This window comes from Podarcis filfolensis, assembly GCF_964270895.1.
Source record: "Podarcis filfolensis genome assembly, chromosome: 2".
In the NCBI taxonomy this organism is placed as follows: domain Eukaryota; kingdom Metazoa; phylum Chordata; class Lepidosauria; order Squamata; family Lacertidae; genus Podarcis; species Podarcis filfolensis.
The window spans coordinates 57,042,106-57,062,189 of record NC_139605.1 but is presented as its reverse complement, the minus strand read 5'-3'; the positions used below and the strand labels follow the sequence as shown (position 1 = coordinate 57,062,189).

General features: G+C 43.8%; 1 protein-coding gene across 2 annotated transcripts in view; it reads left to right on the top strand.

Moving 5' to 3' along the window:
- CPLX2 (complexin 2) overlaps positions 1-20,084 on the top strand; it is a 119,851-nt gene that overhangs the window by 49,284 nt on the left and 50,483 nt on the right. The gene's annotated exons all lie outside the window — the stretch shown is intronic.

Sequence of the window (20,084 nt, the reverse complement as noted above, 5' to 3'; positions counted from 1 at the left end):
AAAGGACCAGCAGTGGATTTTATTTCAGCATGTGCCTGGATAAAAAAGGATAGCCCAGTGATGTTGCCTGGGGGTATCTCATTCAATGTTTGCAGCTCTGCCATAGCCTCTGTGTTTGATCAAGGGCAGGGCCAAGAGATTTATTGAGCCTGCAGACAGAGTAGGATTCAAAACTTGCCTAGAAGTTCCTATCACAAGGCCTCGCACTGCCAAATATGCCAGGTTGGGGGGGGGTGCACTGCACACACACACACACACACACACACACACACACACAGTTCATCCTCAATGTTGGCTGGTGTGTAACCTGACATTTGCAAGTAGACAGTGACTGATTTTGTTGCATTCCTGGCAACCCTCAATAAATCTGGACAGGCAAGAAATGTGAACCTAACCTGGTAGCTTGCAGCGGATTTGTGTTTTTTAAAAGACCGAATCTTTGGCAAGCCACCCTCTTTTGCAAGCCAAAAGAAGGGAGGCACTGGAAAGCAGTCTTTGCCTTTGAAAACAGACCTGCCAGTTCCTCGGCTTTCCATCCCCAGCTTTCCATCTGTAAACCAAAGATAATGGTTCTGCTCTACCTTGCAGCTTCATCTGTAAGCAGATACATTAAAGGGCATGCATTTTTTCAGGCCAATAGTGGAATTTAACTGTCTAACAGCTCAGATGCTTTTAAAAACTCAGTTTGAGACAGGAAATGGTGAACTCCTTGGCCTCAAATGTTGTTTAGCTTTGGTCCTGTGTCCAATGCTGCTACGTTTTCCAAGGCAGCTTAGGGAGAAGGCTAAGGGCCAGCTCAGAGGGAAATGCACCCAGCTGTTCTCCAGTCATTTTGTCTTGCTCCCATCCTTGAAGCAGTAGCTGAAAGTTCCATGGGAAGCTGAGCTGATATCTCTCTGACGCTGTCCTGTTTGTAAGGCATCCCTTGCAGATAAAATACCCTCCATGCAGAACTTACAAGCAAACCTTAATGATTCTTTTCTTCCCAGTCATGTTCGTCTGCTTTCACTGGCATCCCATAATCCATCATTTGGACACTAAAGGCCCGATAGTTCTTGTACACCTCAAGGTCACATGCCCAACTTTTGGAAGTACAGTGTCACTCTCCACGGCTGCATAATTTCCCCTTTTCCATCCATCCATCCATCCAGCTGACAGTGCTGCTTGATGGCTGCCTTTTCCTCTTCATTAGTCTTTGGAGGCAGGGACAGTTGGAGATAAGAGATAAGACTGCAGAGATAAGGCATGTGGAGGGCACTGTTCTTCTGAGTGCTCCAAGCTTGATATTCCTGTGTGTCCCTCACCTTAACTGCCCCTATCTTAACACCTAAGTCTAGCTTCCCATGCCTTGAGTTTATTATTTGCCTTTCAAGCCTGAACCTGACAATGAGCCCTAGTACAACACTGTCAGGGTTCAAACCTCTGCTGTTCTCCCAATTACACCTGGAGATTGGGGGGTGGGGGACTAGCTGCCAAGAAGACACTGACAAGCAGATGATGATGGTGGTGGTGATTTGTTAAATAAGTATATACTGCCCTGCACCTGAAGATCTCTGGGTGGTTCACAACAGAATAGATGGCAAATTATCCTGGCAGGAAGAGATTCCTCACTTGCTGCCCTTTTGCTTTCATAGAAACATAGGAAACTGCTTCAGTCAAGGCCATTGGTCCATCTGTTTCAGTCTTGTCTACACTCACTGGCAGCAGCTCTACAGTCTTTCAGGTAGGAATCTGGCCCGGCCTTACCTGGAGATGCCAGGGATTGAACCAGGGACCTTCTGCATGCAAAGCAGATGCTTTGCCATGGAGCTATAGCCCTTTCCCATTCACAGTCTGCTTATGAAGTCCACCAGGTCCTTTCTCCCCGCCCCCCTCCCAGCTGTGTTAAAGCTAAAGCATGAAATTAAAGAGTATTGGGTGCATTTCCTCTTAGCTGACACTGCTCTTTCTTTCTTTCTTTCTTTCTTTCTTTCTTTCTTTTTCCTTTAGAAATCCATAAACATCAGCAAGGGACACCACTCACAAAAATGCATGCAAGACGCATAAGGCAGGCCAAATGGAAGCTCTGGGCACCCAGGTGGTGGGCCCCATGATGCTGGTGCACAGTGCTTGCACACAGCTTGTGGATTAACCTGCCTGTGTTTAAAGTGGTTGCAGACAGCTCCCATCCCTTGCTGCCTTTCGCTGTGGGCCCCAGTTCCATGAAGCATCATCTCAGTTTACTCACCAACAGGCTAATCCTCTTACTGACTGGAGGCCAAGCATTTTCAAACAGAGTAGCAAATATACTTGGAGTGTTCCCAACAGCAAACCCCATGGGCTCTTCCTTGGTCAGTCTCTCTCGTTTTTTCCTCCCTTCTTGGTACCTTCACAGGCACATCAGAAAATATGTTTCCACAGCTCTCTGCTGTAAACCACCTTTTCAGAGTTATGGAAAACTCTGGACAAGGGAAAGCAAATGTACATTTTCATTTAGAAAGGTGCTGTCTTCAAACGTAAGTAAACAATAATAGTTGCCTTTGGGATCTTTCAGAAAGGAAGTGTTATTTCATTCCCGCCTCCTCACCAAACCTGTTCATTTTCACTTACAAAAGACAAAACGGGGGGGGGGGTGACATTGTCTGCACTAGAAAGACAATTTTTTAGTTTTTTGTACTTTCTGGTTAGGGAAAACCCAGAAGTTTTTTTATGAATATTCTTAACAAGAAAAAAGAAGTTTTTTTTTAAAAAAAGGAGTAACTGTATCTAGAGTCATACATGCAACCACCACCCCCAAATTGCATATTGTTTTCAGGCTAGGAGCAGGATGCTGTGTGGTGAACAGAAGACTTCACGTTGAAATTTACATTTTGTCCTAGTGACCAACCCTACTGCTGAGACAAGGGCTTTTTACTTAATTATTTCACAGCCACCCTGCTAAACGCAGGGTTCTTTGTTGACTCCCACACATAAATGTTTCACTCTCATTCGCACGTATGCACACCCCTCATGAGCATGCAGTTAACTGCCCTTTGCTTATGAGACCTCAAAACTTCCCTCTTTCACTGCTCTGAAAGCAGCATCACCCACTGGGGAGGCGGTGGAAGGGGAAGAGACTTCAGACCATATTCAGCTAAAGTTTTGTATTAGCAGAAGACAACACAAGGATCTCCAATAAATTCTGCGATGGGAATTTCCCCCATCTCCTACCCAGCCCCAGGCGTGCCTCACCCCACCCTCAAATCTGTTCTGGATGGTTGGGGAAAACCCCAGAGCAGATTTAGGAGGTCACAGGGATAAGAGATGGGGGGAGGCTCTGTCATGCAAGGAAAATCCTGTGCTGATGGAGCCTTAGCCTTAGCGCTGAGCTGAACACAACCTTTCACGTGTACAGTTCCATAACTGTGTAAATTGCTGGGTATACACAAAATTGTCAAGCTACATGGCAATCCTATGTATACCCAGCAATACATGTTGCATGTTGATTGCAGTAAAAAATACATTCCATGTATGGGTTTTGCAGCATATTAAGCCACACTCACAAGAACCAATTCCTGCCTTTCTGTCGGGCTGCACTTCCCTGCTTGCACACTAGAGGCACTTTCCTGCAGCATCAAACAGAGGCAGCAGCTTTTATTTGAAATAATTAAAGTAGCGTTTGTGCCTTTTGTTCTGACAATATTCCATATGTTTAGCCTGTCAGATGTAACCCTCCCGGTTCCCTCAGAGCTTCTCATCCTTTTACACTTTACTCCTTAGTTCTCTCCATCACCTAGTCATGATTCGGTGTGGTATAGTGGCTTGAGTATTAAACTACAGACCAGCAGGTTGTTAGTTTGAGTCTGTAAGGTGTCTGGTACAGGGCTGGTCTTAAAAGAGTGCCCTTGTAAGGATTATGACAAATGTGTGGGAGGCGATCTGAATACGCTCATATGCTAAGCTTAATGATGGTGATGAAAGTTTTCCTTGACCATTTCTTCTTTGCAAAATTTGGATGAGAACACCTGTCTGTTGCACCTGTATGCCAGAAATTGTGATTGGGGTGAGAAAAGGAAATCTATAGGACAATCACATCTCATCAAGGATCTAGGCTGACCCTTGGATTTACTGGAATATGACCCTTTTACCTTAATTTTTATTTCTGCACACTGAAGATAATAATATTGCACGTACTTCACAAAAGGTTGTGGGTGGCAGTGATCTGGTGAGAAGAAAATGTCAGGGCTGGTTTACCTTGAATGAATGATAACCATATGCTACTACAAAGAACCACCTTCTGGTTCCTTGGTCCCAGCACAAATGGGAAAAGTAATAGGAGAGTATAGAGCGCCTTCATTGTCCACCCTCCTGTGATGAATTTTGGGGTAGGCAAGAAAAGCTGGAATTCCTTGAATGTTTGACTAGGTTGCCTACTCCCTCTCTCTGCACTTCTACAAATCCCAAGCCTTCTGAGCTTCTGTGGTGCCTACTCATTTCCCTGCTGCCAGATCAGTCTCTGAAATTAGCTCAGTACAATTTCCCATTTGCACTTAATGAAGCCAGTGAAAGATGTTTTCCCCCAGTAAGCCCGAGGCTCCAATAACCAGAATATTAAATAATAAATATTTGCCACTGGCCTTCCCTGAGCAGCCTTAATCTGATTTGAGAGGGCTTCTTTTTTTTTAATATCCTGGAGTTAGATTAATTAGGAGGCACTAACCATGTTCCTCTTCTGGGCACTTATTAGATTGGCCATGACCCTTTTTCATTACATCAATGGCTGCACTTCTTTGCTTTAATTTAAGTCAAAGGGAACCAAAGTCATTGATTTCCTATTTACCCTCATATGCCATAATACAATTTTGATAGAATCAGAGACCTTGACTGGGATTTTCTACTGGGGCATCAGCCTCATAAGAGCGATATGGCTTTGGTATCTATTTGAAAAGCTGTCTTTCCCAACAGATAGCTTTTGTGGCATGTCTTAAGAAGCAATATGTAGCTCTGTTGACATGTTACCTGGGTGTACGGGAAGGAGTAGGGGTGTCCTTTTAGCTCTGCTCCAATGTCGGTGCTTTTTAACTATGTGTTGCATGCAGTTTTGTGGGCAGGAAGCCTGCTCACAAGGAGCAGCTCCAAACAATTAGGACACCCAAATAATCAGTTGCCCTGATAGTGCAAAGTCCTACTCACAAGCAGGAGCTCATGCATTCAGCTTTCTACCCACACAATGGTGCACAAAAATTACTACTATTATTGTTATTAAAGTCTCTATCCCACCTTTCCTCCTAAAGAAGACCAGGGTGGCAAATAACAAAAACATGGTTATTAGGGTGGTGGGATGATGTGACAGTGGGGGAGGGATGAAAAGCACAGCCCCGTTCCTTGCTCTGTGCCACAGGTGGGAAATCACTTTGGTCCAGCTGACCAGATCCTAAAGTGGCCACTCTTCCCCTCTGCAAGGCCACTTTTGTCTGATAGGCCGGCCCACCCAGCTCTCAGTCTCTAGGTGTCATATGACTGGTGAATCCATGCCCACTGGAGAGCAGTGGAGCTTGTCTATGCTGCATATATGAATAGCATGCCTTTTTGTTATAATATTCCTCCTGGCCACCTGTGATTGTGCTACCTGAATGGCTTGTGACCATTCATCTGTTCATGGCAGTGATGGGTCTTCTCTGCTCCACATCTGGAGCATTGGGATAGGTTACAGGGCTGCCCCCCCAAGGGATTTTGCTGCCTGAGGTGGGAAATCCAAAGAGCCATGCCCTCCCAGTCACTAATGAATATGGAGCACAGTCCCCAAGGAGTTCTCCCTTACAGGCTTCATGGAATGGGCCCCACACAAGAGTACTTCTTATTTGTTTACATACCTCATATCAGTGAGGCTTGTGCAGTAGAGTTTCCTGGTGGATCTCCATGGGTCAGATATCTCCCTGCACCTGCCACTCTTTAGTCTCACCCAACATCTCCCTGAGACAGCTGCCCCACCTTACGGGACCTTACTACCTTATAGTAGGGCCACCTCTGTGATTGTCCCCTGGTTCCACATCACGTTTGTGGCAAAGCCAGGAAGTGGCATGGTGGGGAAGACAGGAGAGCCCACAAATTGCGCTGCTGAAGCTCTGCACCCAAAATCCCCTTTTGGGCTTCTTTTGGGGTGCACAGCGCCCTTGTGCTCTTTGCAATACCCTCTTGACGATCAAGCTTTCCCGGAGGTTAAAGCTCTCACTCTGTCTCCATTAGCGGCCACCCCGGAAGTCCACTAGAAGTATATCTCAGAGTTCTAGTTGCTGGGGAGTGACAGCAGGAGATGAGTTGTCGCCTTCAAACCCTGGTTTTTGGTTCCCAGAGACAATTGCTCAGCCACTGTAGAAAGTGGGATGCTGAACTAGATGGGCCCTTAATCTAATCCTGCAGGGCTCATCTTTTATGTTCTTAACCAATCCACATCTGCATTCCTTTCAGTGATGATTAGCCTTTTGCCCTCCTAGATGTTGTTGGACTATACCTCCCATCATTCTTGACTATTGGCCATGTGGGCCGGGACTGAAGGGAGTTGGAAGCCAGAAACATCTGGAGAGACACAGGGTTAGCCACCCCTGTTTTGCATGTACGGACAAAGACCCCCTATTTTCATTAACGAGTAAACCTGCCCCATTCAAGAGAACTGTGTGGCATTCTTTCCTTCATCAAGAGTATTGTACTGATTTTCTAAAAAGATTTGCACTATGGAGAACTGGGCATATAATATTCCTGAAGCTGTTTTCCTTAGAGTTGGTAGCCTCATAGAAAATGTGCACAATAACCCTGATTTTAAAAACAAAACCTTCAGCTTGTCTTTATAGTTAATTATCTAATGTTGGTTGCTAAATAGCTTTTTTACAGAAGCAGATTTTGTGGACCTTGAATCCAAGTCTCCTGGTTCCCAAATACCTTATCACTCCAGCAGATTCAGGCAGGGCTGGAAGCAAAATAGTCACTCCTTCTCTTCTTGAATTCTTTGTACAAAAAAAAGCCCCATTTCTGAGATGACCACCCTAAAATAAAGTGGTTTTCAAACTATATCATAAAAAGCCATTAGCTGCGTTATTAGGAGATCCATAGACCAGAAATGAGAAATTTAAAGACTGAATCAGCCACTGTAGCTCATCTAGCTCAATCTTTTGTGACAGTCATCAACACTTAAAGAAGCTCTAAAGAAAGTGGGAGGAATATTTCATCTATGGGGAGGAAATCTCCAAATGTTATTTAAATCAGAAGAAATGAATAATATTGTACTGTTTTCAGGTCAGTTCCATTTTGTTTCCACATTCACCATGGGCTGAATTGGGGAGCTGTGTAAGGAGAAAGCACATGTCCATAATATCTTGATTTTTTGATCCCACCCCAGAGCCCCCACCATTATGTACTGCATCGGAAGCAATGTTTTAAAATTCATAGGGTTAACTAACCCTCTTGCAAGGACATTAAGCAGAGGGAAGAGGGAAAGGTGCAGGCCATGCAAACCAGAGAGAAGCTTTAGTGTTTTCAAGGAGTATTTTCAAGGAGTTATAGAAGACCTTCAAATCTGAATTGGCTTTTTAAATGGCAGGATATAAGCAGATGTTTGGTCTCCCTCCCCCCTTCTGTATTTTTATTGCATGTTCTGCCAATGTTATGATTTACTATTACGAAGCATGAATGAATGAGCAAATGAATAAAACTGTCACACCTTTGTCTATTATAGTAATAGATGGTCTTGTCATGCTGCAAATGCTGTCTTTAGTAGCATCAAAAGGCAGTGAGTTCCACCAGCAATGGCATATCTCAAAAAACTTTTACTTTTGCCAGGCTAGAACTGAGAGCTGTCAGTCCTATTAATCTCTTCGTTGTTGCTCAACATCAGTTTTACTGAATTTATTTATCCACTCATCAATAAATACTCCCTGAATCTCTTACAAACAAAACAGTGCTTGAAAAATGCAATATATCATGATTATTATGAGATTGTGAGAACAATGCCTCTCTGCCTCCTGCCTCTTCTGCACCATTCATTAGTTTCTCGACTTGTATCATAGTAGCCCATCTTATTTATTTCCTCTGTAAGGGAAGCAATCTCTCTTTTTTCAGCTCCTCTTTATATAAGACTTTCTCTAGGCCCTTAATCATTTTCATCACTTTGCTCTGAGACCCCTCCAGTTTTTCAATATCCGTTTTGAGGTGGCTTACACTGAAAGATATATATGTCCATCATCACATACAGTGATGTTCTGATGCACTTGCCTGGTTAAATTTGTGGTTCTTGCACACACAAATAATATACACCCCACCTCAAGGGCCCCTGCAATGCAATTTCATTCCAGTGTGGGGGGAGGGGGGGCTGTTGTTAATCCATCTCACTACTGTTCTTTCAAAGTAGTTTAACCAAGTATATCTCCTTTTCTGCTATCTGTGGATTTCTTCTAATAGTCAAGAAAACATCGTTTTCTACTATGTACTTTAACTACAGATGCACTTCAACCAGCAAACAGATTGTTCCACTTCTCCTTGTAAGATTTGTAAATGCTGCAAGACAGCATTTTTAGGGAAGGGGAGGGAGGTGGTAGTGTGTGTGTTTTCAGGTACTGCATGGATTATTTATACTGTATTTACAAGAAGAGGTTTTCATAAAGGCTAAGGTTTTTTTTTTTTTTACTTTTGAAAACACCAATCACTTATTCAGCACCCTGGACAGCACTAGACAGCATTCTCATTGACTTGTAGCTTCTAAACTGCAAGTCAGCAGATCTGATGTGATGATAACTTTGATTGAACCATAGGACAGATGTGGGGAAAGTGGGGGGAATAGATTTATGTTTCCCTTGCCTCCTGGTTGCCATTCCATTTTCTTACAGATTGTAAAGCAATTGCATCTAACTGCAGGTACCTGCCTGAGCCTGATGAACACTTCAGAAATGTTCTGTCTTTCAAGGTAGCAGTTTGCATTGATTTTTAATTCATTCATATATATATATATATATATATATATATATATATATATATATATGGCATCATTTTTAAATAGCTGTCTAACGTCTACAGGCATGTTTGTGATCCAAGCTGTGGTCAGTTGCTATAAACTAGTTGAGGGAGTGTGGCTGTTAATCTTCATGTAGATTGCCCAGTTTGCAACACCTTCCAAGGCTAGTTGTGCTCAGAACCCCAAATAAAGCAGGTGCATTCCAAGGCAAGGCACGATGTGCATTCCAGCAGCATCACACAGACACACAGCAAAGACCTGTAAGTGGTTTTTGTAATGCCCATTTATTCAGGAGCAGTTTTTCTGCTACATGGAGGGGGTGAGGTTTGCCTTTGATTCTCTTAGGATTGCTCCCAAGCCCTCCATGAATTGCTTTTTAATATTACCTATTCTGCACCCCTCACTTTGTCAGAACCATCTAAGTCTATCAAACAGAGAAGGTTGGGAGCCAATTCTTGGAACCAGCAGTCTGAAAAACAAATCAGCTTCCAAGGGAGTCTGCCAAGGACAACTCTAGTCTGCAATGGCCCAGCTGGGCTCTGGACTTGTTAAAATTCTGCTATACGAAGAAATCTCCTTGATGCCTTGCTAAGAAAATTGCTAGAGTGTAGCCCCTTGTTTACAGATTGACTGGTATGCCTTACCCTGAGTCAGACCAATACTCTGTCCAGACCAATGACCATGACTGGCAGCAGCTTGCTGGAACTCCAATTAATGCCAGATTCTACAGGTTGCCAAGCATATACACTACCAGTGAGTTACAGCTCACCCAACCCTCCTTACTGTCTTCTTTATACAAGGGCCCTGATTCCTTCTCAGGCTTACTTCGTATTAGACCTGTCAAACTCTTACACTGTCAAACTAACCAGAAATTGATGAAGTGTCAAACATTTTTAATAACCCGAAAGCAATCTCAGAAATACTGTGCAAGCTGGCATTTGCAGATCACTCTGGGATTTTGGGCTGCAGCTGCTAATATCTAGGAAAGGTTCTCTCAGCCTTAAATAATGGTTGTGTGTTTCATCTACCTTTTTTTCCGTCTTAAATTGGTCAGTGATCCAAAGACAAAAACACAGGTTTTCTCTCACAGATATGCACAAGAATCTATTCAAGATTCTACCATCAGCACCAGCGTAGTTGGGATCTATGTGCAACTAGAAGAACATCAAAACAGCCTGCTGGATCAGGCCAATGACCCCAGGATGCTGGGCTAGATGAGCCATTGTGACCAACAAGCAGGATCAGAGCACAACAGCACTCTCCCCTCCTGTGGACTCCAGCAACTGGTATTAGGAACACTGCTGCCTCCGGCTGTGGCTTCTGAGCATAGCTATCACAGTTAGTATCATTTTTTGAGATGAGATGACCAGAACTGTACACAGGAGGTACCTACTTCTGAAGAAGGACCAGTAGGTGATACTCACACCCCTTCATGCTTCCCATGCTGCTATGAACCCCTTAAGAACTCTTTTTGAGACTGATCTGGGTGTGGTTCTTCACAAACAATGGAGCTTGCTGATGCAGTCTATGGAGATGCAACTTGGGTGAACAAGCATTATGGTGTGATCAGATTAAAAACTGTCATAAAGGAATTGCCAGGAAGTACTTACAGAGAGGTAGACTGCTGAATTTATCAGTGTGCCTGCTGCAACTAAGGTAGTCTGGCACTGTAAGCTACCTGCATAGGAGTCTTGCCTGTTATCCCAATGTCAGTCCCTCTGAGACCATTGCCAAATATTACATGTATAAATTTCCCTTTCAGCCTTTTGATCTGACAGTATGATGGGGCTGACTACTGAGGTTAACTCTTGCATTGAATTTCACCCCCTCGCTTCTTGCCTATTAGTACAAACACAGCACCATTTTCCTCTATGCTGAGTACTAAAAACTTGGATAAAGGGACGCGGGTGGCGCTGTGGTCTAAACCACTGAGCCTAGGGTTGCCGATCAGAAGGTCGAAGGTTCGAATCCCCACAACGGGGTGAGCTCCCATTGCTCGGTCCCTGCTCCTGCCAACCTAGCAGTTTGAAAGCATGTCAAAGTGCAAGTAGATAAATAGGTACCGCTCTGGCAGGAAGTTAAACAGTGTTTCCGTACGCTGCTCTGGTTCGCCAGAAGCGGCTTAGTCCTGCTGGCCACATGACTCAGAAGCTGTACGCCGGCTCCCTCGGCCAATAAAGCAAGATGAGCACCACAACCCCAGAGTTGTCCGCTACTGGACCTAATGGTCAGGGGGTTACCTTTTTTAAAACTTGGAATGAAGAGTTTTCAAGAATAGTGCTCTATCAACCAGCCACCTCCTTTCAGCTCATCAGTGTAGTTTGTTCTGCACTGTTAACATTTCCTCTCCCACTCACTCCAAGCCTCTTGAGCTGCCTGAGGATGAGACAGTTCCACAGCGTAGTCCAACAGAATCTTAATTGTGTATGTTGTTGTTGTTGTTTATAAAATATACTAAAGCAATTCCTTTAATACCAAAGTTTCCTAAGTCTATTAGAAACTTTAGAATGCTCCAGCAGGCTTAAATATGAACAGGTAGAAGCCCCCAAGGGCTCGTTAAGAACTCAGAGCTTAATTTGAAGCCAACAGGCTGTTTGCATTGTGTGGTTGATCCTTCCTGCATCCCTGTAATCTCCTGTGTGACAAGTGCAAATATTTGCCACAGAGAGGTCACAAGCACTTGTGCTGAGTTCAGTGTGAGGTTATCCATCCCAAACATTACAAGCCTGATTACATTTCCAAGAGCTATTTGCCAGCACTCAACAACAAAAAAATACCTTGGTATAGCGAAAAGAGTCTAAGAGGGGCTGTGATTGCACTCTAAAAAGGCATAAGTAGGAGGAGAAGAGAAATTTTGGTTGAAGATAGTTGTAGAAGGAGTACAAAAAAATGGTTGAAGATTAGAACAAACTTTCCCTGTACATTTTCGTTTGGTTTGGTTTGGGGGACACCTTGCTCATCAGTAGCACATGTGAAAAGGATCTAGGGATCTTAGTAGACCTCAAGCTTTACTGAGTCAACAGTGTGATGCAGCAGCAAAAAAGGCTAATGCCATTCCAGGCTGCATCAACAGAAGTATATTGTCCAGATCAGGGGAAGTAATAGTTCCGCTCTATTATGCCTTGGTCAGACCACACCTGGAATACTGTGTCCAATTCTGGATACCACAATTTAAGATGGATATTGACAAGCTGTAACATGTGCAGAGGAGGACAACCAAAATGATCAAGGGTCTGGAAACGAAGCCTTATGAGAAATTGTTGAGGGAATAGGGTATGTTTAGTATTTATAAATTGAGTATTTACAGTATAAATGCATTTGTCCACCAGTCATTTTACTGGAGTGCAAAAAAAAAGGTGTCAAGTTATTTTCAGTAGCACCTTAGAGACCAGCTAAGTTTGTTCTTGGTATAAGCTTTTGTGTGCATGCACGTATCTGAAGAAGTGTGCATGCACATGAAAGCTTATACCAAGAACAAACTTAGTTGGTCTCTAAGAAGAAGAGTTTGGATTTGATATCCCATCTTTCACTCCCCTTCAGGAGTCTCAAAGCGGCTAACAATCTCCTTTCCCTTCCTCCCCCACAACAAACACTCTGTGAGGTGAGTGGGGCTGAGAGACTTCAAAGAAGTGTGACTGGCCCAAGGTCACCCAGCAGCTGCATGTGGAGGAGCAGAGACGCGAACCTGGTTCCCCAGATTACGTGACTACCGCTCTTAACCACTACACCACACTACTGGACAATTTTTTAATATATTTTGACTGTGTCAGACCAACACGGCTACCTACCTGAATCTAGACCTTATTTTCAGTGGGTTTCAGAAGTAGCTGGGCCTATGCAATATCAGGGAAAGGAACTGGTTCCACTATCTACCAGTGTCTGTTCGTGTGATAAGTGAAAATGAGCATATTCAGCATGACTTGATCCATATTTTTTTAAAAAAATCCTCTGATACTGGATGATCAGTGAAATGAAAGGAGCACTGTAAAGATATTCACCCACCCAGACGTATAGGGCATCATGTAAAGATTAGTACCTGTTTAATAAAGATTAACTTTCATGCTGAAGAGTCTGAATGGGCAATTTAAAAAACAGCAAATTACACCATAGCCCTGAAGTCTATAATCTCTCTCTAGGACAATCATGGAAATGAGGATTCACTTGCTTTATTGTTTTGTTCTGGTGCCTCAGTTATCCAGGAGTAATAAAAATAATGATGTTATTATTTATATGCTGCCCATGTGACTGGTTTGCCCCAGACTTATTCTTCCTTTCTGAAATGTTTCCCATTTCCTATGGACTATCAAAAGCTAGGGATGCTGTATGGTTTTGACCTTGTACCAAAATCACTTTTTTCTACAATCAAGCATTATATAAATTTTATGCAATAAATAAAATTGTCCCTTGAGCAGGCTTGGTGGGAGTTAATTGCCCTTTCTATAACTGGCTAGCGACCCTGGAGATTTTCAGTAAGGAGGAAATTATTTGTGTCTTTGGTTGTAGGGGGAGGTTGCCTTCCCTCAAATGTTGGTCTCATTTCTCAGTTCTTCTAGAGCTGTGTGTTCTGCAGGTGCCTTTCAAGTGAGTCATGTTGTTCACTATGCGTAATGTTGGTGGAGTAGTTGATTTGTGGAGTGTCCTGCATTAGAGCACAAGGTGTAGCTCCCTTCCAGTCCTGCTGCTCTGATTGAAGACCCTGCATGAAAAATTGTCAATAGCCACTTCCAGCTAGTCGTATTACATGTGAGGGCCTTAGCAGGTGGAGAGCCCCCAAAACTAGTATCAGCAAGCACCAGGAATATGCAACACAGCTTTGGAGACCACAAGCTTTGCCCCAGAGAAGCAGATTTGGTGACCTTCACATAGAGGCCATAATCTTTGAGTCATCCATAAGTAACTCCATGATGCAACTTAAAGAGGCAAAAATTTTTCTATCCGTGCATTTTTGCATGAAATAAGCTTTGCCATTTTATATTATGCATGGGTATCTCTGTGTCAGGATCCTGCCCAACTAAGACACCAGGGAGACATCCTCTGAGGAAGAGATGTAGAAGAGTACCCCAGGAGAAGTGGGGAGCTGGAAAAGTCCATTGTAATCTTAAGGCAGCTCAAAGTACCTAGTCTCTTGTCTCACCTGGGCCTCTTGATGCAGTCCTTCATAGGAATATTCATTTAACTGCCAGGAGGCTTTATTAGCAGGGGTGTTCTTGTCAGAGGCGTACCTAGGCTCCCTTGTGCCCTTGGCAAGGAGAAGCAACAGCAGCACACACACATCCCAATCTCCAGAAAGAAACCTGATGGGGGCATGATGGGAGACGCCACAACTATGATTGAGAATGGAGCATGAGAAGCGGAGGGGTGCTGAATTTTGGCGCTGCATTGGGCATCGCTGAAATTTGAGACCCCAAGATCCATCACCAAAATGACTAGTAAAGGAAGCACCTGGCATCGAGGATATAAGTCTCCCAGTCTCTTCCAGCTCTTCACTAGGATAACAATTCCCTATTGAGCACCTATTGAGTCCCCATAGAACTTGCTTGTTCAATGCCTGATCTGTTGTGGGTGCTGGCCATGTACACTTTGTCTTTCTGGAACAATTTTGGCTTAATCAGACTGAATTGTTTCCAGTTTGATTTAAGTGAATTTTTTGTTGTTGTTGTTATAATCAGAGTGAGTTGTCTGTGAATTGGTTTTTCAAAATTGTTCATGTCCATGACGTGAGCCCAGTAGGCTTAGAATCTAATACCACTCAACTTTCCTTCCACATTGTATAATGCAAGGGAGAACAAACTTCAGGCTTGCAGGATCTCTTTTGGTTTTTATTTAGAATCCTGAGGTCTACCAACTGGAGCCAGGTGCAAAGCAGTGTTTCATGGTGTAGGCATAAACTTATACACCTAGAATTGAAGAGCAGGGTGCCTCTGTGCTACAAACCAGGAGTTCATTTCCAGTGCCAGGACTGAGCTTGCCTAAGGAGCTCCACTTCTGCTCTTCCTCCAAACTGTTCTTAATTTAAGCAGCCTGAGACAGAGAAGCTTTTAGTTGTTGCTGTTGTTATTACAACTTGCTGATCACCAAAAGATCCCATCAACCTTCTCAGAACAAGAGCAGTGGCTGTTCTCCATCCATGTATTCCAGTGCTGTATTTAAAATTGGGCAGTAGGTAGCTGCTGTGTATTTTGAACAACTAAGCACATGCTTGTTGAACATTGACTTTCTATGATGCTGTTCAGACTGATGAGAGGAATAAACCTGATAAGAGCTAGGTATTGTTAACCTACAAAGGATATCTGAAGTTAAGACTGTAAAGTGATTTCCATACTTCACCTCCAGCAGCAAAGCTTATTCACATTTGACAATGCAGTGTTTTCAGGTCTGTAGGGGAGAGAATCAGTTTGCACAAACAATAATGTTGTTTACATAGGACTGCTTTCGTATGCTAGGATGCTGATACAAGGAAGACCCAGACTGAGCTTGGATGGTCAAGAATTTCAGATAAGTAAATGTAGTTAACTGGATTTCTATCATAGCCATATATCTAGGGCTAGTCTTTGAAGCTGCCCAGTCAAGACCCATAAGCATGATAAGCATGATAAAGAGCCTTTTGTTCTGCTCATTAAATGTTTTTGATTTATAGTTAAATAGGAAGGGTGGTCTAATGCAGAATTTACAGGCAGAGTTGAATAGCCAGCCACCATCAGAGGGGCTTTGATTCTAGGGACAGCCCAGTTCCATAGGGAATAGCACTGGAGCATTGATCTTATGTCCCTGAACTCTGTTAATTAATTGGCAGACCCAGGTATAAGTATTGTACTCTCATTAAAACTGATGAAGTATTTCTTTTTTGGCATCCATTGAAGAGAGAATGGAGAGCCTCATGTTCTAAGCAAGAGACAGGGTGGGATCAAAAGCAAGAGACCCCTCCCTGTTCCTTCATACTGTTTTGAACTGACACATTTTATTCCTTTGATCAATTAGGTATTAATACCCACTAACCAACTTTGACGAAAGCACAGGACGGTGGGCCTTGGCTTCCATCTGCAATGGGAATGCAACTCTGAACTTTTGCCAGCCTGTGTCTTACCCTAAGGCTACCTTAATGAGGAACAGAGAGCCCCTACTTTTGGGTTATTCATTGGGGCTTTCATTCTTTTCTCTTGATCTAATGCCAGAAAAGCAAATGAGGCTTATGTCCCAGATTGGTGGATGCTGGATCAGACTAGGGAAGCTTTCCATTCTCACTTGCTGTCACAGCAGATCTGCCTCTCTCAGCTAACAGGGAAACTTGGCACTTAGCCTGACTCCACCTGCAAGTGTCTTTGGATAAGTTTTGCTTTGTTTCACTCTCTGGGGGACAGATTTCAAGCCAAGTTTCTGACTGCAGACCAAATACATTCCACCCCTGTTGATCTAAATTCTCCTCCTTTGTATCATGCTGGAACTAGGGACAAAAGCGGTCAGACTCTTTGGACCATAGAATAAAATTTGTGCTGTGTTTGCATCGCTGGTGCAGATACCTGGGGAGAAATGGAAAATTACTTAGTGAGTTCCCAACCTCCACCTGAGCAGTCTGGGTTGTGGTCATGGAGATAGATGGTAATTTAATGTTTCCTGCATGGCACCCTTGGGGTCCCTTCCAACACTATAATTCTGTGATACTTTCCTACTCAGGAAGGCTTCTGGGCTTTTGGAGACATGACATTGGTTTGCGTATATCACAGCTTGCTCCAAATCTCTAAACTTAAGCCCTATTTAGGGGTTAAAAATAAGCAGCAATAATTATGTGAGGAAAGTGAGTCAAACCACATTTCCATCCTCGCCATTGCACACTCCTCCAGCTCCTCCCCAGTGCTGTTGTGGTCATTCTGCAGTAGGGCAGGCTACTGAGTGCTCAGGATTCAAGCTCACAGGGACAGCCTATGTATGTTCAGCTGGCTGCCCTGCTCAGCCCATGGGCAGTATTGAGGAGGGGCAGTGCAGGGTGGAATGGTGGAGGGAGCGGGTCCCCACTCTTCTCCCTCGTGCAATTATTGCTGCATGTTTCTGAGTGCCCAAATATAGAGCTAAGCTACTTTACACATAACTTCTTTTTTAAAAAAAAAACAGATGCAGTTAAAATATCCTGCAGCTCTACTTTGCATTCTGAAGCACTCGTGCCAGGGGTGGCCAACATGGTGTTACCCAACAGATGCAGAGAGCTACAAGTCCCATCGATCCCAGTCAACATGGTCAGCAATCAAGGATCGTTGGGAGCTGTAGTCCACGACATGCAATGAGGGAGAAACATAAGCACAAGCACACTAGCTTCACACACCCCATCAGCATCACAAATTGGAGGGATAACTTTTTACCCTGATCTTCCAGTGTTCTGAATCATGCAGGGAGGCTACACAAGCACAGCAGGCTCCCGACTTGTTTTATTAAAAATATTTCTATACCACTAATTCATAAAGAAAATATCAAAGTGGTTCACAACAACTGTACACAAAACCATGCAATGGAAACCATATACAGAAGTATATATAGTATATACAGAACCATATACAGAAGTTAACCATTGTGGGAAGATTTGTCCTTAATTACCTGCCTAAGCCTGGTGGAACAGAAAGTTTTCAGCAGGCATTTAAAAGTCAAAAGAGAAGAAGCCTGCTGAATTTCTCTTGGCAAAGTATTCCACAGGGCTGGGCCGATGATGCTAAAGCCTCAGTTTATTCAGAAGTTATGCCCCCAACTCATGGAAGATGTGGTTGTCTCCACTCTCTTGTATTATGAGAGGGGCTTAGAATGCTAGAATAAGGCTAAAAACTACCAGTAGAGGCTGTAAAACATGGACATAGCAGCGTCTGTGTTACAGGCTATTTGTGTACAAGGTCACATGCCAGGGAACTGGATTGTTTGCTGCTCCCTGTCATCTGTGCATGTCACAGCAGTCAAGCACTTGTCACTGCATAGTATGGAAAAAGTCAGCTGAGGAGAAAACAAGCTTTTCACTCTCTTTGGCACTTTTGCTGGAAAAGCTGTTGACAGCTTGAAACTATGTGGACCTGCTCTAAGATATCAGGACTGGTGTGGAATCACAACTAACACTCTTGGGTCAGCAGTGGGACCTGACTCCAGTCCCACAGGTGGCTCATATTAGCTCTCTGGTCTTGGCATCTGCCCATACATTTGTCATAGTGCTGCTGTCAGTGCATTTGAATGGTGATCTGGCCAGATCTGTGCATGAAGCTGAATGAGGTTAAAGGAAGCTGTGAGAACAGCCTTTGTCATCTTGGTTCCCTCTGGATATTTTGGACTGCAACTCCCATCAGCCAGTGCCAAAACATCCAGAGGACACCAAGATGGCAAAGGCTGTTCTCAGAACACAGAGTGATGTTCTTTACTCCAGCTGGAGCAGTAACACTAACCATTTGTGCCACAAGGTTGTTCAGTATTAAAAAGCCCCTATGAGCCTTTCTTTAAAAATATATAGATCTGTATTATTTAACAGAAGCCAACATGCACTTGGTTGCTTGAATGTTTGCCTTCGTGGCACAACAGTCAGGGTTGAGTTCTTTTCCCTGTGCATCATTCAGATCAGTTTCTAGCCTCTGGGCACGGCGAAGCACTGAAAACACAGCCCTTCATCAAATAGCAGTCATTAGCGCTGGGGCATAGAGACTATTTATCAGGCCTTTTAATAATTCCTGGAGCGACCCGCCATCTCTCCCCCCATTAATCACCATTAGGTTTCTTATAGCCGAGCACAGATTATTGAGAGGTACCAAAGGGCTGGCTGAGCAGTTGGAGGCTAATGGGCTCCGATAATTTGAAGCATTCCTCCTAGTCCCAGCTGCTGGGACAGACCCTGTGCCTTTGGAGATCTATAATATCTGCACGGTCCTCCACTTTTACCCTCCTGCCTCCTTTCACACTGTGTCCTTTTGCCCTTGTCTTTTTATCTCCTCTTTTTTAAAAACAACAGCACCATAACCAGAAGAGAAGTCATATTTCACCAGCCTCAGGAACAGGACTGTTTAATTCAGACAGATTTCCCTGGGAAGCACCTTCCTTTGCAGAGGAAGTGAGCCGCAGGTTCCCATAGTTATCCCCAGTGGCATCACTCATGAACAAAAAACAAAGGACCACGTTCCCCTTCTGTTGGGAATGGCACCTGCTTTATGTTTGTAGAGAGGTGGTTAGAAGCTAGGGATAGAAGCCAGTTTGCCAAGGTACTTCCAACCTGCAACTAGTGTAAACAAAGCTGGTTCCACCAAGCAATGCTCACACCACTTCTCAAGCCCGTCTTTGTTCCTGCAAGGGCTAGAAATTTGATTCCAGGGAAGTGAAACATCAGTATGCTCAGGGCACCTGAATTTCACACCCAGTACCACATTTTACCTGCAGTTGCACAGAATTGTAAAGTACATACCACCCTAACTATATAAAATAAGGGCACCAAAACTGCCTGCAGAATGTTTGGTCAAAAGAATCCAAAATGTTGTCTTTTGAGAAAACCAGGAATGAACTCTAGGATGTGGAAGGATAGGAGATTCTAAATCTCCCTCATTCCCACACAAAATGCCAACTTGTCACCACCTAAAGGTGAATGTGCCTTTCTGTCCTGCCTGTCTTCTTAGGCTCAAATTAGATGGGATGGTGGCAGACATGGATCTGTTTCTTATCCTCCTGTTCACATATCAAGTTTCTTTTTCAGGGAGCACATGAGAGAGAAGTGCTGAAGCTTCCCTCCTCTTACCTTCTTACCTCCCCTCAAATCATCATTGCTCAAGGCACCAGATTATGTCTAAAAGGCCAGGATGTGAGAAAAGTGCTTTGAGTAAGAGACCACGGGGGGGGGGGAGTAAAGCATAAGAGGGAGGAGGAGTCAATGTCTCTCTCCCATATGCTCCTTTCCCTTTTGAAATGAGCCATTGGGTTCCCCGACCACTGACAATATGTGAACGTGTGAATGACGACCCTTCATTGCATTTAATTTTCCTGCTAGGTTGCAAAACATAACATACTCACTAGGAAGATAAGCAGGGGTGAGGAACCTGTGCTTCTTCAGACGTTGCTGGACTACAAATCCCATCATCCCTTACCATTGGCCAATGCAGTCTAGGGCTGATGGGAGATGCAGTCC